Source organism: Balaenoptera physalus (assembly GCF_965194825.1).
Source record: "Balaenoptera physalus genome assembly, chromosome: 13".
NCBI classification, from domain to species: Eukaryota; Metazoa; Chordata; class Mammalia; order Artiodactyla; family Balaenopteridae; genus Balaenoptera; species Balaenoptera physalus.
Window position 1 is genome coordinate 96,341,250 of NC_138892.1, and position 25,574 is coordinate 96,366,823.

The following is a 25,574-nucleotide window of genomic DNA, read 5'->3' on the forward strand; positions in this document are numbered from 1 at the left end:
AGACTTGACACTAAAAGCCCGATGCGTAAGAGGAGAAAGTAATAAATTGAATCTAATCAAAATCAAGAACTTTGATCTGCAAAATATCCTGTTAAAAGACAAATTACAGACTCAGAGAAAATATTTGTAAATCACATACCCAACCAAGGCTTTATATTTAGAAGCACATGAAAATATGTTCCACGTGATAAATAATTAGTGAAATGAAAATAAAAATCACAATTAGAATCACTACATACCTATCAAAATGGCTAAAAATACAAAATAATGACAACATACAACGCTGGTGAGGATGAAAAGAAACTGCAACTGCAATTCTCTCTGTAATCCCACACTCATACATTGCTGATGTGGATGTAAAATGTAAAAGCCCCTTTGAAAAACAGTTTGGCAATTAAGTAAAAAAAAAAATAGCGTGAAACTATTATATAGCTTAACAGTTGCACTCCTGGGCATTTATCCAAGAGAAATGAAAACTTATGCTCACACATAAACCTATACAGAAATGGTCCTAGCTGCTTTATTCATGATAGTAAGAAACTAGCAAAATCCCAAATGTCTTTCAATATCTGAATAGTTAAAGTGTGTTACATCCGTACCATAGATTATACTTCATAATAAAAAGGAATAAACTCTCAATATGTGCAACAACATGAATTTCCAGAGAATTATGCTGATTTAAAAAAATCGAATTCCGGAAGATTCATACTATATGATTACATTTGTATAACACTCTTAAAATGACAAAACTATAGAAATGGAGAAGAGATTAGTGGTTGCCAGGGGTTAAGGAAGAGGCAGGAGGGAGGTTCATTAAGAATTTTAAAAAGTGGTCTTCTGATATTACCTCTGATACTGAGAAAACTCAGTCAATGATAGTATCCTTCTCTATCCAAGAATGAGAATTTTCTATGTCTACTCTTCCAATCTTTCTCTTCCACTCTTGACCTTTGTTGGAGGTAATACGATGTAGATGCTGTCTGTCCCCACCCACACCCCTTTTGATGTTATCATTGGAGTGAAAACCAGCCAATTTTCAACTTTCTGAGGACTTTCTCTGCAGGTGAGAGCCTGCATAAATCTGGCTAGAAGTGCTGGGGAATCAGTGTTCCCCCCTTTACACCCACCTCTGCAACATTTCTTAACCCTTGCCCTTTGGATGGGCGAACTATGAAGTACATTTTCAACATCCTGGGAGAATTAAGCTCCAGTCACAAACAGCAGTAACTGGTTTGATTATGCACCCTTTATTGACTGACTTCCCTACCCTCTCTCAATTTCCCACTCTCCAGCTGGCTTTTCCTGAGTCACCACCTCCCAATCAAATTTCTTGCGTTAAAATCTTTGTATTAGGATCTTTTCCTGAAGAACCCAAAACAAGACAATCACTCCACAAATCTAGGAGTTAATTCTGGTGAGCTTGGGATGGTCTTTTCTTCCACTGTGTGTTTCTGTACTTCACATGCCCTTACCTAGACCTTGGAAGGACGAGATCTGAGGTTCATTCTTTTCCTCTGTTTGCTTTGACCTCATGAGCAATGAGTACAGAACCAGCCTAAGCATCCCTGGTTCTAGTACATTTCCCATCCCTTATTAGCTCCCTGAACATAGCCCGGACAAACAACCTCATTGGCTCTGAATTTCTTTTCTTGAATAAATAGGGATAACAGTACCCGCCTTACTGCCCCCAGAAATCTGTCTCGAGGATAAAACGTGAACATGATTGGGAAAGAATAAAACACGATAACATGTGAAGTCAGAACATCCATACCTTTGTTTTCCCAGGGAAAATTCTCTCTGTAATCCCACTGCCCTGGTGTGACCGGATGCAGAGAGGGGGAGAGGCTCTGAATCATTCATTGAACCTTCCCCTTCAAGGCTTTCTCTGCATTCTACTAGCGCCAAATGGTTCTTGTAAGCAGTATAAGTCTGGTTGTGTTCTATCTTGTTAGGAACTGCAAAATATCTAATTTCCTCTTCACCAACCCTGCCGCAACATCGTTTGGTGTTCAGCCTAAGCCAGCAAAGGAGCTTCCATTCTGTAAAAAGCATTTACATGTTCCCTTTGTTGTTTTGTGTGAATCTCTAACAAAGGGATCTGAGTTTTATGAATCTTCCCTTCCCCACATTCATAACAGAGATGTACTATTTTCTCTCTCTTTTAAATTCAAAGGGAAGATGTTGCCCAAGGCAGAGACTACTTATTATCATATATTCATTTTTCATGTAGCTTTCCCCCTGCTGTGGCTTAATGTAGAGATGATGAGGCTACAGCTCTCATATAATCTGGGTTTTAAATAACTACGACAAAGGTCTCTCTCACCCATCTTGGCTGAAGTGGTGCAGATCTTTTAAATGAGGGAAAGCTTTCGGAGTAAAGAAATGAGAAATGTTTGGTGGAACATGTAGAAAAAATTCTCTTTTTCTACATTCTCTTAGAGGCAGTAGTAACTATAATGCCAAAGAGGCTTTCTCATTATACTTTTATTTAAGAGCTGTGTGACCTTCAGCAAGAGACTTAACCTCTGTGAACCTTCATCCGGAAAATGGGTATAATAATGATGACACCTACCTCAGGGGTAAAAATGCTCAGTTCCTGGCACAGGGTAAGTTTTCAACAAATGTTCGCTGCTGCTATCATTACCATCATCATCAGTAGCATTAAGATTATTTTTTCAAAAGTAACATTATGGTCATTAAGATTCTCTTCTTAGAAGATGTACATCTGTTAACTACTTTTTCTTTTCTTTAAATAACAGATTATTCATTTGCTTCCAACGGTACAGCAATGCTGGCTCATTTGAGAATCTATTCCACGCCACAGAAAAATTTTCATGAGTGTCCCAAGAATCGCCAGTTCTTCACCTGTAATGCTTGGCACTAACGATGCCAAGAAAAAAGTGTCTGCCTGTGTTTCCCTAATATCATCTTTACTTTAGTTTCTTAATGTTCTTGTGTTCCCTATCATCAGGGAAGGGGCTTAATAAAGCAGGCATAAGTGGTAAGCAAACTAATTACTTCCTTGTTTTCAGGAATTGTGTGTACTTTTAAAACATGTAATTAATAGACTATTTTTTGAGTAGTTTTAGGTTTATGGAAAAATTGAACAGAAAGAAGAGAGTTATCATATAATTGTGTACTTTTAAAATCAATAAAATAATAGTTATGAGCCACTTACAAATATGACTCCAACTGGCTAAGAAAAGTGCATCTCTCTTGTAAAAGAGATGGTCTCAAGCTGAAGAGTTCAATTTTGCTTGAGAGTAGGACGCAAAGGTAACATAAGTAAGAGATGATGCTTAAGAAAAGGAGAGAGAGAACTCAAAAGACATTGAAAAGGTGCAAAGATTTTGTCCTAGAGGTAATGGGAAGCTATTAAAGAATTTTGCACAGAGAAAATGACATAATCAGATTCGTATGGTAAGGTCATTCTGATAGTAATGTGTCAGATGGATTAAGGAAAGTCAAGGCTAGGTGAGTGGAAACTAATGTGTCTATTGAAATAATTCAAATGTGATCATTCAAATGAGAACTTAAGCAATGACAGTAAAACGAAGGAGAGGATGGCTCATATTTATAAATTATTTGAGATGAAATTAACAGACCATGTTGGGTCATTCTCAGGACAGCATAGAGGAAGAAATATAGAATGACTCCCAGGTTCTGACTTGGGCAATAAAATTAATGATGATGTCATTTCCCAATAAAGAGCATGTAAGGAGAGAAGAACATCAGAAAAGAGAGTAAGTTGAGTTTTAAATATGTTGAGTTTGGTACATTCAGGTAGAGCTATCTAATAATATATAAGATGTAACATTCTGGAGCCCAGAGAAAGATGTTTAAGGTGCAGATAAGATTTGGGGGTCGGGCTTCCCTGGCGGTGCGGTGGTTGAGAATCTGCCTGCCAATGCAGGGGACACGGGTTCGAGCCCTGGTCTGGGAAGATCCCACGTGCCGCGGAGCAACTGGGCCCGTGAGTCACAATTACTGAGCCTGCGCGTCTGGAGCCTGTGCTCCACAACAAGAGAGGCCACGATAATGAGAGGCCTGCGCACCGCGATGAAGAGTGGCCCCCACTTGCCCCAACTAGAGAAAGCTCTCGCACAGAAACGAAGACCCAACACAGCCATAAATAAATAAATAAAAATTAAAAAAAAAAAAAAAAGATTTGGGGGTCATTAGCTAGTTGAAGAGTTTTCCTAGGGTGTATGTACTTGGAATAAAGGGGAGGGTCTAGGATAAAACCCTGAAGAATACCAATATTTATGGAGTAGCTAGAGGAAACAGCTCTAGTAGAAAAAGAGCCAGGTGAAGGTGAAGTCAAGGAAGCCAATAGAGAAGAAAGTTTAAAGAAGAAGGAAATAATCAATGAGGCTCTGTAAAAAATGCTTCTAATGCAGCTCGTCACTAGAAGGTCATTGACAACCTCAGCAAGGGGAATTTGCAGTAGACTGAGGTATGAAATTGAAATCAGTCTTACTCATTGCTGAATCCCCATCACCTAGCACAATGATTTGCCCTCCTCTTTGTTCAGTAAATATTTATTGAATGACTGCATGATGTATCTTTTTCTAAGTCACTTAACCGACAGGAAGCAGCAGAATTGTTGTTCTTTTGTTGTACTCAAAATTTAGGGATTCTCCTTCTCTGATCTGAAAGCTTATCTGTTAGACTAACATAATCACATGCGCTTAGCTATACACTTTGCATTCTGTGCTCCTACTCAATTATTCTTGATAGAATTTTAAAACAAAGGCCTTTTCTTTGCCAAACAGTTTAAAATAAATTTTTAATGCTTTATAAAATTTTTAATTGTGGTAAAAAAAAAAAAACATTAAATTTACCATCTTAACTTTTCTATGTCTTAGTTCCCTAATGTTAAGTGTTTTCACAGAGCTATAGAACTTTTTCACCTTGCAAAACTGAAATTCTATTATCAGTTGAACAACTCCCTATTTCCCCCTCCCCCAGCCCCTGGCAACCACCATTATACTCTCTGTTTCTATGAGTTTGGCTACTTAGGTATTTCATATAAGTGGAATCATGCAGTATTTGTCTTTTTGTGATGGGCTTATTGTCCTCAAGCGTCAACCATGCTGTATCCCATAAAATGGACCTGTTTTTTTAAACATAGCTTCAGTACTTTTCTCCCAAAAGTTCTAAGAATCCAACACCACATATAAATTATACAATTTCAAGTTAAGTGGGAATCATGAGGGTTTATCCATCTGTTTTGTGTGTTTCTTTAACAGGGAAAGAAATTCTTCTTCCTATCAGAAATCATTCAGTGATAGGGAACCCACAAACTTTGAGGGTGCCTACCCCATTTTTTAATATACCTCACCATTGAAAGTTACCACTACTCTACTCTCTATACTGTTCTGGAGAGGCATTTATTGAAATCCTAGAATCTGACAGAAATAAAGCAGCGATCTAACGCTAGTTTAGAACACTGATTTTCCTCAAAACCTCATAACATCCTTCAAGTCACCTTTGTCTTTCTGGCAACTAGCCATTCTATTCCTTGTATCATTAAACTGGGGTTACTGATTAATCATCCCCCATGAGATGACTGAACTAACAATGTTTTGCAAAAAGTTTAAGCTTTCTGGCTTGGGGGAATGAAAAGAGAGAGAAGTATAAGAGAGGAAGGTTTGAATTTATCCCCAAAGACCAGACAGAAACAAAAAGCTGTCTGCTATCTCAGCTGCTGAAGGCTACCTCCTACTTTACCAGATTTTACTATAATTAAGCTCTCAGTATCCAATTTAGCATGACTGAAATTTCCAAAGGTATTTCAGATACAGAAAGCCTAAAGCATATTCCACACATTTTCATTTGTAGTTTGGTCAACAGAAAAGCTGAAAATGAGAAAGGAAGATGTCTAACTTCCTACGTAAATAGAAGATGAAGATAATCCAGTCATTGTGCTTCTACCTACACTTCTCAGTTCTGCCACACGTATATTCCAGAAAGAACTGGGTTAATCTTAGCTAATGTCGTTCTTCCTTTTGGCCAGGTACAATAGTCTAGTCTCCCGAGGGCAAACATGTTTAGTTATTTTTACCAGGGTTGAACAAATAAGCACTAAATCTTTCTTTAAAACTTGAACTGATCCTCAACATAACCTTTTAGGAAGTTCCAAAAGGTTTTCTTGCCTTAAATTTTCAATCTGGTGTTTTCACTTGTTCCCCTGTTGTCTACCAGCAATCCTCATCTTTTAAAAAAAATTGTTTTGAGAAAGATTTTATCAGCTCTCCATATAAAATAAGAGAAAAAATGCCATGATTACTCTGTATACAGTTACTTAAACTATCTTTTTAAAAAGTTTTTGCCAGGCAAGTATTCTTCTTTCTACCATAGAACACAAGCAGTACAAACAGTATTGCGGCCTTAGTACTAGTATTTACTAAGGTTTTCCCTTTGAGAAGACCCATAAGTGTACATTGAAATTAATAGAAATTCCTTTATATAGAAGATGTTAACAGTTAAATTTTACTATCCTATCTACTCAGATATATACACTCTTGAATGCCCTTCATAATGGTTCCCTATGCCCAAGAATCCAGAGTTAGGTTATGAAGTATGACTTGGGTTTTTGCCAAACTACATGATTCTGCTCTAGGATGAAACTGACTCTCTTTAGCCCCAAGCCCTCTACAGATTTGCGAAACATCCTCCCAACCTTCTGACTTATACGTGAGGCACAGCCGTACAAAAATAGTGATTCTTGACACTTTTAAAGAGAATACAATTACAAAGTATGTTCTTATGTGTTACCTTAACACAACAATCTGAGATACCCAGATCTGGAAACATAGCCGCATTTTATAGATGGGGAAACTAAGGATAAGCCCAAGGTCTAAAAACAAAGAGGTGAGCAGAGTGGAGACCAGATCCTTGGTTTCCTGACTGTGATTTTCCTTCTGGTTATCTGTGTAAGACCTAGAGCGAAGGCAACATTGTTCTTCATATTTCTTCTTCCATTCAGCTGTCTTTCTCTATACCCCTCATCTCTGTCTTCCCTTCATCAGTCTTCTATGCTTCTCTGGAAATTACCTCTGCCTCATAAGAGCCAGTGCATATTTACCCTTTGTAGCCACTCCCTGAGACTTCCTGAGCTGATGATTTTCCTGAGCTCTAGAAACCTCTCATTTTTCTCAATGCCCTGCTAGACTGTTGGGACCAATTCATAAATAATTAATGGGAGGTAGTGCTTTAGTGCAGTGCTTCTCAATCAGGGTGATTTTTCCCCTAGGTGCCCTTTGCTGTGTCTGGAGACATTTTGTGCTATTGGCATCTAATGGGTAGAGGCCAGAGATGCTGCTTAACATCCTACAATGCACAGGACAACCCCCCAAGACAAAGAATTACCTAGTCCCAAGTGTCAATGGTGCCCCAAATGTCAATAGTGCCCCAAATGTCAATAGTGCCCCAAATGTCAAGATTGAAAAACCTTGGCTTAGAGCAATAACCCACCCCACAATATTTATTACAACCATTTTCCCAAAAGAATGACCAACATCAGGACTTTCTGTCACCATGGTAGTTGGAAAAGATAATAGGATTCAACGGAGTGGGGAGCGGGAGTGACAAGAGGATGTGGTATTTTCAGTGAGGTCACGGAAGTAATAGCCTAGTTGGATTGTATGAACTGATCGCTCTTGACACCATAAAGCCACGTTAAACTTGCAGGGCTGCTTTCTGGCAACATAGCAGAGCCTTGCCATGAGAGGAAAGCAAAAAAGGGAATGTGACCATGGAGTTCTCCATCTCAGAGACACTCAAGGTTTGTTGTGTGAGTCTCACAATGGATCTCCTGCTTCCAGAGGTGAGTTCTGGGCAAATGAGTCCCAAACAACTACAGGAAATGATTACCTGATGGGCAAAGCCTTGAGAATTAAAAGACAAAAATTATTTTTGATGTAGTATCCCACGGTGAGGAACACATATCAGACGTGAGAACTTGAATGTGAAATCTATGGTCTGCTTTTGCTGGATCTATCAGAGCCGGAGGTCATCTAATTCCACTCCATCTACAGAATAAAATATTTATAAAAATTCATTCTGAGACCTGTGCCATATAAATTTCTAACTAGCAGTGCAAAATTCCATTTCATCTCAAGAACAATGAACAATTTACTCTCAGCCGCAAGCATCCTTTCTTCCTTCTCTGAAATCATCAATTCTGTTCTTGGTTCCTCCTGTCTACCTTCATGTGGAACCAGCTCAAAGGACAAAGATGTCCTTTCACCCCATTGTCCCTCCACTTTCATGTTCATGACATGTATTCACAGTATTTTGAATGCGCTATGATTACTCAATTCTAACGTTTTTTCAAAGAACATTTTCCTTAAACTTATTTTCTGACTCCAATTCTCCCAATCCGAAGTAATTTCTTCCCTCCCACTTAGCTAAATCCTGGGACCAATCTTTGTTGTCTACCTTCTTGACCCCTGTTTCACATTTGATGCTTTTCCATACTCTCTACCTAACTGCTTTCCAGTTTCAACTGCAGAGGCATTTAGTTTTTATCTTTCCTCTCTTATTGCTTCTTTATGTTACCAGAACATTACATGTACACACATCACTTCTTTTCTTTTTGTACTATAGGATTGAAACTATATGGGTATAAAAGTTCTACTCACCACTACTCATGGAAAACTGCATTTATTTTGAGCTTTCATCCCAATTAACTACAACCCACCCGTCACAGTCTGATTCACTGATTCTTCGACTGAGATAAATAGGCTGGAGCTCTTCTACATTTCTCCTTTCCATAATCAATTTAAAGCAAAACTACTTGTGGGGTGTGTGTGAGTGACTGTGTGTGTGTGTGTATGTGTGTGTGTGACCATCAGAAAAAGAGAGAAAGAAGAAGATTATTTTCAGGTATTTAAAGGTGATAGAAGTCCTTTTTCTTAAATAAGTTTCTACCTGTGTCACTGGCTGGTGTAGTACATACAACACAACACAATGACCCCCTGCTCTTCCACTTCAAGGTCCCAAGCTTATAAGGATCATGCTAAGAGAAGAGGGATTTAGGGCTGTGTTAGTTTCCATTCACTACTGGAGTCTCTTCCAATGGTCAACTATTTTTTATCCTTTGGCAAGGACAAGTTTTTGTTTTGTTCAGAAAATCCTTTGCTGTTGGCAGTAGCAGATATTTCAGTTCTCTGAAAGAAGTGGAGAGAACTATGTGACAGAACATTTTTCTTGATTTTTTTTCCTCAAAATGGAAGGATATGGGTCACTGAGGATGAGAAAAATAAGGTGTATTTTGACCTCTACAAAGTAAACACCGTATGTACTTTACCATCCCACAGAGCCTCGTTAAATTTCTATAAAAACTCAGTGTCAGGTCAGTATTATCACCAGTCTGTTTTTGTCCTGAAAGTCTAAGAAAAAAATAGATAAGAACTTCATGCGAAAGTATACATTTCACCTTTATAATAAAATACTGTTTAGAAGGTTAAAGGGATCCACCCAGTGAAAGTATATACAAAGGCTTTAAACCTTTCAATGTGCTGCTCCCTAGTGAGCATTTGCTAGAAAGACATCTCTGCCTGAATGTTTTCTACCACAAGCCAGAGGCGGGGCCACAGCCTATGGGGCCAAGTTGGTGGTGATGATGGTGCTGATGTTGGGGGGAGATGAGGAGGGGCAAGAAATCCAGCAAGGAGACTGAGACAGAAATACAGAGACCAAAACTGGTGTGGAATGGCTACTTCTCAGAAGTTTCTCTGATGCATTCATAGATTTTGTGGACTAAGTCAGCCAGGCTTAAGCCATGACAAGTTCCAACGATCACCCCAGCACTCTATTTTGGAAAGCAGGGGCTAATGGGAGGGATTGAGAGGCAGTGAGAAAGAAGTTGGCCTACCAGCTGGTGGTAAAAAACAAACAAACCTGAAATTTACATATGATCAGAATCCTGAAAGGTGCTATCTGAAAGAGCTGGCTGGCTATTGAGAAGTACTCCAACTTTGACATATTACCTTCTCTGCACAACAAAACTATTGTGAGAAAAGGAGTTGAATTTGTGCCACGTTGGGAAGGGTTGAGTCTGGGCCCTGGGAGTTCGTAGGTCCAACATCGGCACGCTGCCAGAGGTGAGATGTGGGTAAGCTGAATCCAGCATACAAAGGATGAGGAGTTTGGAGGTCTGACCATGCCAGTAAATACTGAATATTTTGTTTCAGCATTCTAAGGTAGCCTACTGTCCCGTTTTTGGGTATGGAATATAAGCTTAACTTCTTCAAAATTGTATAAAGGTAAAATACATTTTAGATGCCATCTCTTTAACTAGCAGCCTATCCCTTTTGGGCAGCCTTGCTCTACTACTACTGCTAGTATTACTACTGTTAATGTAGGAAACATTGTTTTTGAATTGTTTTTGAATACCTACTGTGTCTTTCTTTAATCCTAAAAATAACCAACCCTAGATGTAAATTTAATTCCCCAGAGATTGCTGCCAAGAGAGTTGCCCATGATTAGGAAACTAGTACATGGCAGTACTGAGACTCGAACTGCTTTGTCTGATACTAGAGTCTTCTCACTATGCTCAAGTTGCCTTCTCTCCTCTTTAACAATCATTTCCTTTCAAGACATACAAAATTCTGTTTGCTCTTCAGGAAGATAATTAGCGAAGTTGATCTAATCTGAGCAAAGTAACCCTCCCTCTTCTCCCGAGTCATATGGGCATTTGTCACCGTGGTTTTTGGAGATGGTGTCAGATTCAAGGAGATCATTGGACATTTCCAATCAGACATAAAGGGAAACTAAAACTATGACAGAATAGTAGAAGTAATTCTGGGCAGATGAAACCTTGCAATTCCTCTCAAATTAAACAATATTTCTTTGGATGAGCAGACTTTCCCTCCTGCTTTGTCTTACTAACCCATTGTACTGGGCTGTATAGCGTCCCCCCAATTTATGTCCATCTGGAACCTTAGAATGTGTCCTTATTTGGAAATAGGGTCTTTGCAGAAGTAATTAGCTAAGATGATGTCATACTGGATTATAGTGGGCCCTAAATCCAGTGACTGGTGTCTTTATAAGAGAAGAGAGAAGGAGACTCAGACACGAAAACACAGAGGAGGCATAAGGAACATGGAACTTAGGGAACAGAGATGGGAGTGATCTCTCTGAGCCAAGGAACACAGGATTGCTGAGAGCCACCAGAAGCTAGGGAGAAACAAGGAAATTTCTTCTCCTAGAGCCTTCAGAAGGACTGCAAACCTGCCAACACTTGACTTCGGACTTTTAGCCTCCTGAGCAGTGAGAGAATAAATCTCTGCCCACCTATTTTGTGGTACTTTGTTACGACAGACCTAGAGAACTAACAGAACCTTCATCACTAATTGATTTATCCATATAGTTATCCCCTTGAACACTGAAAAAGCATAGAATGTGAAAGACTGAAATAGAAAATAGTCAAGTTTCAGTAGCTGCTGAAAGCACAGAAGCAAGACATGCCAAATGGTTGGAGGGGAAATACAGCGATCCAGGAACTGAGAAAGCAGATAAGGTGAAAAGGACAGGTCAAGGACAGGAAAGCAGATAAGGTGAAAAGGACAGGTCAAAAGGACTTATTTCACTAAACATAATAATCGCTTAGAGGATTTTTTTTTTCGTTTTTTTCTTTTAAAGGACTTTTGTATATATATATTTTTATATTTATTTTTGGCTGTGTTGGGTCTTCGTTTCTGTGCGAGGGCTTTCTCTAGTTGTGGCAAGCGGGGGCCACTCTTCATCGCGGTGCGCGGGCCCCTCACCATCGCGGCCTCTCTTGTTGCGGAGCACAGGCTCCAGACGCGCAGGCTCAGTAGTTGTGGCTCACGGGCCCAGCCGCTCCGCGGCATGTGGGATCCTCCAAGACCAGGGCTCGAACCCGTGTCCCCTGCATTGGCAGGCAGACTCTCAACCACTGCGCCACCAGGGAAGCCCCCGAGGATGTTTTTTAAATTAGTGTATTTCTTTTAAGTTATGCTTTAGATATTTTATGTAAATAAAACCAGTTTTCCCAATAAAAACATTATCTAACAAACTTTGATTCCAATATGCTAAACCAAAACATACATTTTTAAGTAAATGAGTGATATTTTTTTAAATAAATAAACTTCAAAAACCGATATTCATATGAAGGCCTTCCTAAAGTCAACAGTAAATGTACGTTTATATTAGTTCCAGCCAGAAAACACTTTCAAAATGGTATTAGTACACACAGTTCTTTGCTTAAGGTTTCATAAAACCCTTAGTGGATACTTTTCGGGGCTCTTCAGAAAAACAAAGTTTGAGTTAAAGTTAATTGCTTTCTCAGAATAAGCAAGCAGGAGTCTTGGATGGAGTATGGAAATCCTTTCTAGTCCCATTCATTATTAAGGAAAAAACAAAAGGACTTCATAGTTTAATAAAAAGAGCCTGTGCAGAGAATCAGAAGACTCCAACTGAATTATATCCCAGGATCTGACAGTGATTTACTGTATGACTTTAAGGCAAGTATTTCATCTCCCGCTGTCTCACCTTTCAACTTACTTTCTGCTGTGTAACATTCGACCAGTTATATAATAACGTTCTATCTCAGTTTCCTCAGCAATTAAATTAAATAACGCCATCTTCTTGTAGGGCTGCTATGAGGATTAAATGAGTTAACATGTCTAAAGCATTGAGAACAATGCCTGGCACAGAGTAACTACTATCAGTGATTGCGGTCTTACATGTCTTCTCTCCCCTTTGAAATTTTAAGCTTCTTGAGGACAAGGATCATATCTTGCTCATCTTGGTATCTCTCAAAATACCTAGAAAAGGATCTTGCATATAGTAGTTGCTCAATAATTATTTACTGACTTGAACGTAAACATCAAGGACAACGGCTATATACTATCCAGGTTGCTGGAGTTGCATTCATTTAAATGTTTCTAAAATCCTGTTATCCGGGAAAATAAGAGAAATCATTGGGGAAAACATCTGTGAACAAAGCATTCCCACGAGAAAGTTTCTATCAGGTTGGAAAAGTACTTTAAAAAATCTTCCCCCCAGTGAGGGCAGAAGACTTTCAGTCTCTCTGGGCGCCAGTGTCTGCTCTCTTAGCGCAGCCTGAAATATACCCACTGTCTAGAAAAGCCTAGCTCCTCTCGTGATCCCCTTCTCTTCTTTCTACTTTCCCCTTCCTGGCCCCAGGCCTCACCCCAGCCTCTTTCCCATTCTGCTGGAGGCCTCCTTCTCCCAGGAGAACTAACTGTAAATTCTTTATTACTTTAGCTTTATTGCTTTTAGCTCTGGAAACAGCGTGCTTTTAGGCGGTAATTATATTTCATTTATAAATATTATCTCTAAGAGAACAGCTAATAGCTTTTTGGTAATGCTATCTGTAATTCTGTAGCTGCTAAAGTTATGTGTCAACTAGAATCTCGAAGTAAACAAAGCTTATAAATTGATTCCTGTAGAATGATGTAAGATCTTGCTAGACTCTAATGCTGCTCAGATAAGAACAATCAAGCTCTTCAGCTAAGCCAGCAGTGAAATCAAAAATACAATGAACATTCTGAGCAGTCTTGGAGAATCAGGATAGATTAACAGTGAAACTCAACATGTGAATGTCAATTGTTTTGTGAAGCAGTCAGGTTGCAGGTTATCCAGCCTCCAAAGGTTCATGTGTTTTTTTTCCCCAAATTAGGCTCAAGTTAGCTTTTCCCATAAAAAAAAAAAATCATTTCAATAGAAAGAGCCTTTAACCTTCACAGCGAAGAGTTCAAGGAACTGTAAAAAGAATATAAATCACAGGTAGCTCTACTGACCCCTGTAGAAGGTCAGCAGATGGAAATGCTTCTCAGTAAGAAGTTAATTTCCACTCTGATGTCTTAGCTGTAATAACAGGGTCAGGATGAGGATAGGACGGTTGTTGGATCCCATCCTCATCTGGTGGAGCTCCTAAGGTAAACTGCCTGCGGTGGCCTTCCCAACACTAAAGAGCATGAAATGTTGGGAAACTTCTGTATACTATGATGAGATTCACTTTCTCTCAAGAGCTAGTGTTATGGAATGATAAACTGCATAAGTTCTGAGGACAGAACTTCACAGGTTTATATTCAAATACTCTTTGAGTTGGACAAGCTGTGTCGGTATTTTCCATTTGCAAAACAGGCAGTAGTTGGGAAGACTAAATGAGTTAATACAACAGAAGGACCTAGCACATCATAAGAGATCAATGAGTGTTTGCAATTATTATGTTACTATTATTATTATTATTTAGAGTTATTTTTCTTCAGAATAATTATTAGAGTTATTTTATTCTGAATTGTTCTATTATTTAGAATTATTATTTAGCTCTCTCTTAGCTCTTGCAACCTTTATTTCAGCTCAGCTACTGCCAAGCTGCTGCCATCATCTTTACTGTCCTGAAAATCTCTTTTTTTTTTCATTAAAAGACCAAACAAGAATAAAAACAGTTAAATCTGAAAAGAAAGATGATTCAGAACACAGCCTTCCAAAGTGACTTGTTACTAGTGCTAAGGAAACTGAGGTCCCCAGGGAGCCTTTGGCGTCCGCAGGGTTGGGGAGAGGGAGGCTCTATTTCTGGAAATACAAGGAATTTAGGCAGTTTTCTCCTCCTCTGATCTGTGGCTTCTGTTTTCATCTACTGGGATTTCTATTTCCTCAAGACTGGTTCCAGGGTGGATCACAATTCTCCCCGAACTTTCCCTTTTTGTGCTGTCTCCCCAAATTAACAAACAACACTTTTTCATCCAAGAATTTGATTACTATTACTATAGAGTAAAAAAAAAAATGGTGCTTAAATTTTTAAAACATTTAAAAAACATTTCTCTAACAAAAAGTAAAATTGGGAAGCTGCAGTGCTCTCAAAGTTCTTATGAAATGCTGGGGTTTTGACCCTGAATGCCTTTCTTGCATGGAATACAGACCCCTCTGTCCTCCAGTTCTTCCGCCCATCTTAAAGGTGGAACCTACCAAAATAGCATCCATCACTAAATCTTCTCCAAATCCTTTTCTTTTTAAAGACTCTTCAAAATAGGGATAAGGACATAATTAGGGTGAATGAATTAGGCTCTTCGCAAATGAGTGCCGTGTACCTCAGATGAATTCCAGATGTACAGCTCTCATTTGGGACCACCTCTGTGTTCTTCCATTTCTGTACATTAAAGGTCACTGGGTGAAGTCCTTTTATTTCAGGACCCAGTTCCCACTCTTAAACCAGTGCTTCTCAAATTTTAGTGTGTATCACAGTTACCTGGAGGGCTTGAAAAGGCACTGATTACTAGTTCCCACTATCAGAGTTTCTTACCCAATAGGTCTGGGTTAGAGCCTGAGAATTTGCATTTCCAACCAGAATCCAGGTGATGCAGATTGTGCTGGGAGCACTTTGAGAACCACTGACTTATGGTCTTCCTACCCCGCTCCTTCCTTTTTGCTCAAACGGGGAGAGCCTTTCTGCAGAATGAAACCAGATTGAGACACACAAAATCAAGAGAAAGGACGGGCCACACCAACAAAAATAGAAACAAGATTGTTCAGCTCTGGGACCCATCAGGGTCTGAAGCCAGCTTCAACACTCCATTTTCCAGTTATATATTAAAAGTTATAAATATACTTTTGGCTAAGCTAGTGTGAATTGGGTTGATGCCACTTGCAAAGAGAGACGACACAGCCACTATAATCTCAGTAAAATGTACAGTTATAACAATGTCCACTCGAGGGCATTTCTCACTGCTCCTGTAGGTAATCAGAGAAGTTATTTCTCCACATCAGTTTATCAGCTTCGTCAACAACAAATATCTGTTAACGACGTGACAACCACCACATGTTTTTTTTTTTTTTTTTTTTTTTTTTTTTTTTTTTTTAAATTTTTCTTTCTCATTACTGTCTTTTTTTTTTTTTTTAATTTTTATTTATTTATTTATTTATTTATTTATTTATGGCTGTGTTGGGTCTTCGTTTCTGTGCGAGGGCTTTCTCCAGTTGTGGCAAGCGGGGGCCACTCTTCATCGCGGTGCGTGGGCCTCTCACTATCGCGGCCTCTCCTGTTGTGGAGCACAGGCTCCAGACGCGCAGGCTCAGTAATTGTGGCTCACGGACCTAGTTGCTCCACGGCATGTGGGATCTTCCCAGACCAGGGCTCGAACCCGTGTCCCCTGCATTGGCAAGCAGATTCTCAACCACTGCGCCACCAGGGAAGCCCCCCACCACATGTTTAATGATGGAGATCTGACGGGGATGAAGCAGATGGAAATTCCCCCAGGTAGATGCAGGCACAGAAGGCAAAGTTGAGCATATGTTTGGTGAGCCCAGAATCATTCATCCATTGATTCAATAAATATTTGTTAAACCCCAGCTACGTGCCCCTTACTATGCCAAGTGCTGGAAGGAAACAGTGAAAAAGACCCTTCCTGTCAAGTTGGGGTGACAGAAGTAAACAGTCATTTACAGTAGAGTCAGATAAGTCCTCTGCAGGCATCAACATGGTACCATTGGCTCTGGAGTGAACAGAGGCACCAGGTAACCAGGAATGTGCTCTGTAAACTATGGCTCTGAGACAAGTTTTGGGTGATGGTGAGAACACAGTGGATTTTAATGTTTTGACGGACAGGCTTCTGGCTTCGAATAGACTTGGATTGGAGGCATGGCTCCACTGTCTTCTCAATCTAGTTAGTTACATTGATTAATTACCTCAAAAGCCTCAGTTTCTCTTATTTATAAACAGCTGTTTTTACCTATTTTAGGTTAATATTGCCATAAGAACTGCACACCAGTATCAAACATACAATAAATGTTCTATCAATGTTTGCAAAGCAAAATACCCCCAAATTACATAATTTTAGAAAAACAGTAAAGGAAGCCCCCGTCTTCCACTCGAAATCTACTTATAGAGGAAATATGAAACCTGAAATTCCAAAGACCAATGTGGCACTAAAATTAAATAGAGGAGGAATTTTGAGTGATCAATAGCTTCAGACCTGAACCTCTAAGGAACATCTTTAAGAATCAAGACTGAGGCTATAAAATTTTTTGGAAAATATAAGAAATGGCATGATAGCTGTTTTTGAAAATGGAAAGATGATGCAAATAAAAAAGAAGCCGTGAGAGACATGCAGATTAGAAGCAGTGAAGACATAAGTGCTCTGCAGCCCTCATTAATGGAAAACAGGAAAATTGCCACTACAAGATTATTCGTGTGCACATAGTAGAAGAAGGAAAAAAGGCAAACCATCAGGCTTTAGACTTAGATTTCACCAAGAACTAGCTCCACCACTTTCTAGTTGTGGGGCATTAAATTCTGGGTTCAAGTCTCATGATAAATGATGTCATCATAACACCTGCAAGACAGGTTTGTGGAGAATCAACAGAGACAGGAGTGCGAAGCGCCTAGGATAGTGCTTTGCACCTAAGAGGCACTTGAAGGATGGGAGCTACAATAACTGGTGCGACGGAGAGAAGTGAATTGATTCCCGCTCCACTGGGCAAGCAACACTCCATTCTGATGGCTTGAACTTTCCCACTGCATCACTCAAAGCTGAGGACAGAATGGTGGGTTTGGAGTAGAGAGACAGTAACTTCTTAAATCAGCACAGTATCTTCTTAGCAACCCCTTCAAGTAAACTCAGGCAGAATCACAAATCACAGCAGGAGTAAAAGTAAGAGAACATTGATCCCACTGAAATGTGTTAAAATTCAACCGGCATCTGCAGTTTGCATTGCTGTATCCAGAGAAGGAATGCCACTGTTTATGCCATATTGATCTTTGCAACTGAAACCGAGCAGGACCCTGTGGGGCTCCTGGGCACAAAAGCCTTTCTGTGTCCCCCATTTCTTGACAACAGGAAATAGGCTTCATACGGCCTCCATGACCTTCCCTGAGTTCCGTTAATTAGGGAAGGGAGGGGATGCAGAGACAAGGGAGAAACAGTCAAGAGAAACAACAGTGCAGCCTTGGGGCAGGGTCCCAGTTCCCCATCAAGGGATAAACATAACAATATCTTTGAGCTGTTTTGCAGTTACTGAAAACCCCACCCGTGGGAGAAATTAACTGTATGCTGCCCACAAGCACGTAGACCCCTAAACCCCAGACCAGTTGGAACCAGAAGGTTGATGATGCTGACGCCCACTTACCTCACCACCAACCAATCAGAAGAATGTCCACGAGCTGATCACGCCCTCTTTGAACCATTACTATAAAACTCCTCACTACCCCCTCTAGGTCAGGACACACAGTTTTGAGGGCATTAGCCTACTGTGACCCCCTTTGCTTGACAAAGCAATAAAACTACTCTTTTCTACTTCACCCAAAACTGTCTCTGAGATTTAATTCGGTGTTGGGGTACAGAGGCCAGATTCGGCTTCACAACCATCCATGTGAAAACAGGAGGGAAGGAGGCAGGGCACAACCTTTGAAACAATGACATAGCCCGAGGACATGATTTAAACTGATTAGAACCAAATGGGTCCAAGATGGCGGACAAGTCACCTTCCACTAGACCTTGAGCCTCAGTATATGGTCACATCAGCAAGCTAAATGACACACCCACAGGCACCATGACAGTTCCAAGATCGACCATGACGATCAAAATGTGGGTGGTGGCCCAGTTCCTGGAAATCCCCACCCCTTCCTAAAATAGCTGGAATACTCCTCCCACTCATTAGCCTATGAAATTACCCACTCCTATAAAAACCGACAACCCCATACCCTGGCGCTGCTCTCACTTTCTGAGGTGGCCCACGTTATGTCTGTGGAGTGTGTTTCTCTCTAAATAAATCCACTTCTTACCCATCACTTTGTCTCTCACTGAGTTCTTTCTGTGATGAGACATCAAGAACCTGAGCTTCATTAAGTCCTGAAACCAGCTGTGTGATCTCAGTTGGAAGACTGTGGGTTTTGGCCGGGTTCGAGTCCCAGCCATGTGGGTTCAAGTCCCAACCTGGGTTTTGGCCAGATTCGAGTCCTGGCTGCATGGGTTCAAGTCCCAATCTGAGGTGCATGGTTTCACATGTACAAAATCATCTCATTCATTTATTCTTGTATTTATTCACCCAAGAAGTATTTATTGACGTCCTTCTCTTTCCAGGCACTTTTCAAGGTGCTGAGATGGTTATAACAGTGAATAAGACAGATAAATTCCTTGTCCTCATGGAGCTAACATTCCAATGGGGTAGATGGACCACAAACAAATACATAATCATTGGCCAGTAGTGCTAGGTCCATGGGGAAAAGACGGTATTCAATCCACTTTCTTTTCCTAATGTGATGAACACACAGAAAATTTTATAAAAATAAATAATTGCTCCATTTTACCTGGACTGACATTTTACATTAACATTCTCTCTGTCATAAGCCATCATTTCAACTGTCAAGTGGCTCATATTAAGCAGCCTGACTGACATCGTGTACCTGATAAAACAACATCTAAGATTTATTGCTTTCTGGGAAGAGCCAAAATACTGACACATCAGCTCAAATGCAGCTCGTTGAGGTGGGTGGGCTGCAGGAAACTCTCTTTGAAGATGTTCTGGTGTCCCAGACATATCTTGTGTGTGTCTGAAATGATCCATCTCAAAGAGATTTAGCGATGAGCTGCAGGCACAGATTTTGTAGGAGAAATTAAAGCCTAAAGGAGATGTTTCAGGGACTGATCTTTCTTTTAAAGCTTCAGTGGCAAATCACCTATTTGTAGCTTAGCGTACAGTTAGTTGCCTAGATAAAATAATATCATAAGATGATTCTTTTAACTTTATTTTTACTGTGGGAAAAAGATATATTACAGATGCCTTCACTCCAACTTGTTTTGCTTCTTCTAGGCACCATGACTATTAAAATATGGAGAAAATTAATCAAATGTGTGTGTGTGTGTGTGTGTGTGTATGTGTGTTGGGGTAACCTCTGTTAGAAAAAATAACTGAGGTTATAACGTACATTTACTAATCCTTAACTAATTTAAACTCTATGCAATATCCACAGATTATGTATACTAACTTTTTTAAATGCCATGGATATAAATCTTAATTATTTTTAGAGCACTTAAAAAAAAACTCTTCTCTGCCATATGATCCAGCAATCCTACTCCTGGGCATATATCTGAAAAAAACTTGAATTCGAAAAGATACATGCACCGCTATGTTCATAGCAGCACTATTTACAATAGGCAAGACATGGAAACAACCTAAATGTCTATCGATAGATGAATGGATAAAGAAGATGTGGTATGTATATAAAATAGAATACTACTCAGCCATAATAAAGAATGAAATAATGCCATTTGTAGCAACATGGATGGACCTAGAGACTATCATACTAAGTGAAATAAGTCAGAAAGAGAAAGACAAATACCATATGATATCACTTATATGTGGAATCTAAAATACAACACAGATGAACTTATCTACAGAACAGAAACAGACTCGCAGACGTAGAGAACAGATTTGTGGTTGCCAAGGGGGAGGAGGGTTGGAGGAGGGATGGATTGGGACTTTGGGATTAGCAGGTGCAAAATATTATGTACAGAATAGATAAAAAAACAAGGTCCTACTGTATAGCACACGAACTATATCAATATCCTGTGATACACCATGATGAAAAAGAATATAAAAAAGAATATATATATATGTGACTAATCACTTTGCTGTACAGTAGAAATTAACACAACACTGTAAATCAATTAAATAAATTAAAAACAAAAAACTCTTCTCACCATTTTCCTTCTCATACCTAACACTAAAACTCATATTCTGACTCCTCTTCTGAGAATCTAGGAATACTGGGCCCGAATTCCCAGTGGCTTCTGCTTGTCGATGTCATGTAAAATGTAGCACAGTCTCTGGTTCTGCTCAGGCAGCTTCACCCAGTTTCTGTACATACTGGCCCCTGGAGGCATTTGAGCTTTGCAGACTCTGCATTCTACTGAAGAGCTTAGAAGAAGTATTAAAAATATTTAATACCCAGTAAGGCACGGACAATAGAGTGAGTTCCTAAAGGTTTCAGGCAATGTTAGGCATTCACCCCTTGGTTTATGATTGTGTGGAGAAGAGGCTAGGGCGGCGGGGTGCAGGGAACACTTAGGGGGCTCAGGAGGTCGTTACTTGCCTATGTTGTGGAAATATCAATATCTGAACAATCCATATGGCCATATCAATTAAATATCAGACCTAGGTGAACACTTTACGTTGAAGGAGTAGTGAAACTCCATGAGTTTAAGGTAACTATTGAGGGAAGGGAAGATGTAAAAGAGAAAGAAAAGGTAGAATGAAGAAAGAAGACATAAAACTAGAGGATAAAGGAAGAGTGTGTGTGTGTGTGTTTCTACCAGAAAACCTAACTAAGGAAATCTGTAGAGATTAGAAAGAATACTATTTCTGAGGCCCTGAGCTTTGAACTACATAAGATGCTTGACCTACAAAACATCTAAGAGACTCCTGTCTTAAAATGGATAAGAAAAGCAATGATTCCCTGGGCCTGCAGGCCTTATAATGGAAAAAACTCAGGCAACAAGATCTCTATTAGATCTCTTATCCCACTTATCTTTCTCCTTCCACTGGATTAAGAGTCTCTCTTGTCTTTGTATTTCCTGTACTTCAAACACTGCCTGGCACATGGTGTGTTTCCTCCCATGCCCTTCCAGCTTCAACCTGATTTAGGTGTTCCCCGTTTGTTCCAGTTTATCTATCTCAACTGGAAGGTCCCTGAGGGAACAGACTATGTCTTATATACTTATCATTGTGATAGCACTTGGCTCAGAGTAAGGCTTAAAATATTCATTGAATAAATTAGGGGATGAATATCAATCCATAAACTATCTTGGCAAATACTTGTGGGGAAAATCTGTAAGCTTAGGCATTTATTTGTTTAAATTATGTTGCTAATTTATGGGAAAATGAGGCAGACCCTAGTGACTGGACCCAAAAGTCATTCCCAGCCCCTTCATCCTAGTGGTCTCCTTGTATAGGAGCTGGGAATCTTTATGGCCCCCTTTGCTTAGAGGTAACCATGTAATACAGTTCTGATCCATAAGCAGAAGTCTACTGGAATGAGGATAGGCGTAAGTGTATTATTCTCTGGCTATTTGGAACTTTCCTCTATTTTCCTCATCCTATCTTAAACATGGATGTGATGGCTGGTGCTGAAGCAGCCATCTTGAAGTCATGAAAGAAAGGACCTGAAAATCCAGGCCAGGACATCTTTGAGCAGCCCTGACATCTTTAAGCAACTGAACTGTCACTAGAATCGACATACTTTCACTCTCCTTTTTATGATGAAAAAAAATGTGAAGTTCAAAAAAAAAAGGTTTAAACTAACAGACAAACGTGCTGTTACTTGCAGCTGAACGCATTACTAATCAATAAATAACAAATGTTAAAGTTATACAACTCTGGAATATAGTCTCTCTGATAAGCACATTGTAGGAATAGGGAATATAAATGTATTTAAATCCAAGGACCTGAAAGACTGGGGTGTTAGAAACCAAGGTACGTTTTCTGAATTTTCTCTACCATCTTTAGATGATTTCCTTCCTAGACATACACTAAGAATTAACCTACCCTTCTGGAAAATGAAAAGGTAGAACTTTACTTTTCCATTTCTCTGAGATGGAAGCCTCTAATTAAGTTCCTTTTCACTGTAGAGAAGGTTGCTAAACTTCTGGGTACAATTTCCCTCCCTTTCCCATGTCCTCAGAGGCCTTTGCATCTGTTTAATTGACTAAGAATAATAAGTTTAGCCCCATCCAAAACTATAGTCCTTCTGTATTTTCACAATAAAGCTATCTTAGTAAGATGTGCTTTACTGCCCTGCTACAATGTTATAAAACCAATTACAGTAGCTAAAAGATTAATCATATTGCTATCCATTAGTATTTATCATTGAAAAACTAATGAATATTGATTAATTCAACCCTGCAAGTCCTTGCCATTCATTTCTAGCAGGTTGAAAACTTCTGGATCCAAAATAAAATAGGACAACAACTTATTGAATAATCATTAAAAGGAGGCTTAGAGATTCTATCACCTGATACAATCTTATTTTGCAAATGAGGAAACCAAGAGACCTAAAATGAGAGCCATCTTTGTGTATGTTTTCATGTTTCCAACATCTGTGTTTATTTACATAAACTAATAAGGGACAAAGATTGCTTTCTCACATTCTTTTTTCTGCTTTAATTATCCAGTGCCTGACACAGTACTTTACACATAGTAGATGCTCAATTAATGTTCATTGACTGAAAAAATGGTTCCACAGATTTGATTGGGTTTTGTCTCATTTATCAGACAATAATAGGTTGGGCTCCACTGGGTCCTCATGGGCCTCATGGGCCTCTGAATGTGCCCTGATCATTCACACCTGTCCACCTTCTCTCTGACTACGGTCCCTCATCCTGCCGGCTCAGGTTCTAGCTCCCCTAAGGAGCTGTCCATGCAATCTCCAGGACTCATGGTTCTCACTCTGCTAAAAGAGCTCAAAGGACAATCAGCCTACTTCATACAATTTAGGATTTAATTACATAATCTCTTTTATTAATTTCTGGTTTTCTTGAATAATTTTGTCCCTGCTGTTATTCAAACTCCCAGAAGGCGATAACAATATGCTATATTTTCTATGAACCAAAGTGCACATCCTGTTCCAGAGCACATGAAGGTCCTCAGCCAGTCCTTGATTTGTTAATTGGAAGAAACAGAAACTATCTCCAAGTTCCTTTGTGAATCCCTACTCTAAAAAGTAGATGTGAAATAACTTCCGTATCATGAATCCAACATCCTAAAAAACAAATGAGAAGACGAATATTTTACTGAGAATCAGAAAACCACACTAGTGCTAATAAAGTCGAACAATTTAACATGAAAGGGAATCTAGCAACCATTCAACCATTCAAGATGCTGGACTAGGTACACGCATTTATATGCTGTATCTCCCAGAACACACTGACATAGTTCAGAAACACACACCACACACACACACACACACACACACTCAAGAAAATAGCAGGGTTAAGGGACAATAGTAACCGAGAGATGAGCGGTTGGAAGACAGAAAACAGGTGGGAGTATATGGATGGACCACAGTGAAGGAAGTCATAGCCTGGAAATTTCCATGAAGGGGCTGAGAGGGGAATGGGGGTGCCAGGATCTGCCAGCTAGAATCTCAGAGACACTCTGGACTCAGGGGGAGGGACTGGTCTGGGGCCTAGAAACAGATGGAGTATTGAAAATATAAACAGAGAAGAGGTATGTTGGTTCAATTCTCCTCTCTCCACCTCCCTCCCTGCTGACATTTGCAAGCCATCTGGGGAGCTGGGGCTTCTAGTGGGACGTGGGCACCCACAGTAAAGTTTTCTCACTCTGACTTTTAAAAGAACCCCACCTGAGAGCCATCTCCACGTCGTCTCATGTTAAAGCTGAGCTTGCCATTCCACAAGCTCCTGCCTGTGTCAACAGAACTCTGTCTCAGAATTTCCACTCCATGGAGCAGCCTATTTGGAAAGCCATTGGAAACCAGTATAGCAGAGGAGATGCCTATACCGGATCTCATCCTTCATTCTTAAATATGAAGAGACAAACCAAAGATAACCAGACAGGAGAGAACAACCAGCATTACAAAGAAAAAAAGAAGATAAACAAAAAGAAAAACATAACCAAAGGGGGAAAAAAAGAGAATTTGGGTATTCAAAAAGATTTTACATCTATGAATAGGATGTGAAGAAGAAGAAGCAAGCAGAGAAAACTAAAGAGGTTAAAAACAGGATTGCAAAAAATAAAAATCAATAAAATAGTAGAAAAATAAAAGAGAGAATCATCCAAAAATGCAAGCAAAATGATAAAGAGAAATATAATATGAGAAAAAATTTGAGAGAAATAGAGAACCCATCTTTTGACTTAGAATCCCAGAGAAAAGAGAACAGAGAAAATGGTGGAGAGGATATTATCAAAGAAACAGTTAAAAAAAAAAAAAAAAAGATTCCCAAACTTAGAAAGACAGAACTTTTCAACCTAGAAGGGTTCCCAGATAGCTGAGTGGGATCTGTGAAAAATCTTTGTAAATTTTAGAGCACCAATGATAAAAGATAATTGTAAACATTTCCAGAAAGGAAAACACAAGTGTGATCTAAAATAAGAGTGTGTTTGGGATGACATAGCAATGCAACAAAGTTGGAAAACAATGAGTCCAGAGTGGTCCAGTAGGACAGAGGCTCTGGTAGGGGTGACTTCCCCAAAACAGTCAGAAGACTTGGTGCAATAAACAAAATAATCGTGAAGCCAGATAAACTTGAGGGTATGACAAAGGCATATCATTCTTTTGCCAAAAAAAAAAATTAGAAAAACATGAGAAATAAACAAGTAATCAAAACAAAAAACTTTACAGGACTTTAAGTAATTGATGACATGTAAGGAAAGAGAGTCCTTTTGACCTTAGTCCTGGAAGATGTTCCACTGAGCAGCCTGGAAACGTAGACATTGAATGGATGGAGGAGGGAATGTTTTCTAAAGCATGCTACTTGGCCTTGCTTTGAAACAAATAAAATTATATGGTCCTAATAATGGAACTGCTGTTGATTAGTTCTGCTTTTAGAATCAATTTA

At 39.5% G+C, this 25,574-nt stretch overlaps 1 protein-coding gene across 1 annotated transcript in view; it reads right to left on the minus strand.

Annotated features, from left to right (window-relative positions):
• Nucleotides 1–25,574, minus strand: part of PDE6H (phosphodiesterase 6H) — a 44,993-nt gene that overhangs the window by 3,943 nt on the left and 15,476 nt on the right. The window contains exon 5 of the mRNA XM_082421980.1: nucleotides 9,317–9,390. The gene's annotated coding sequence lies outside the window, so the exon portion shown is untranslated. The remainder of the gene's footprint in view (nucleotides 1–9,316; nucleotides 9,391–25,574) is intronic.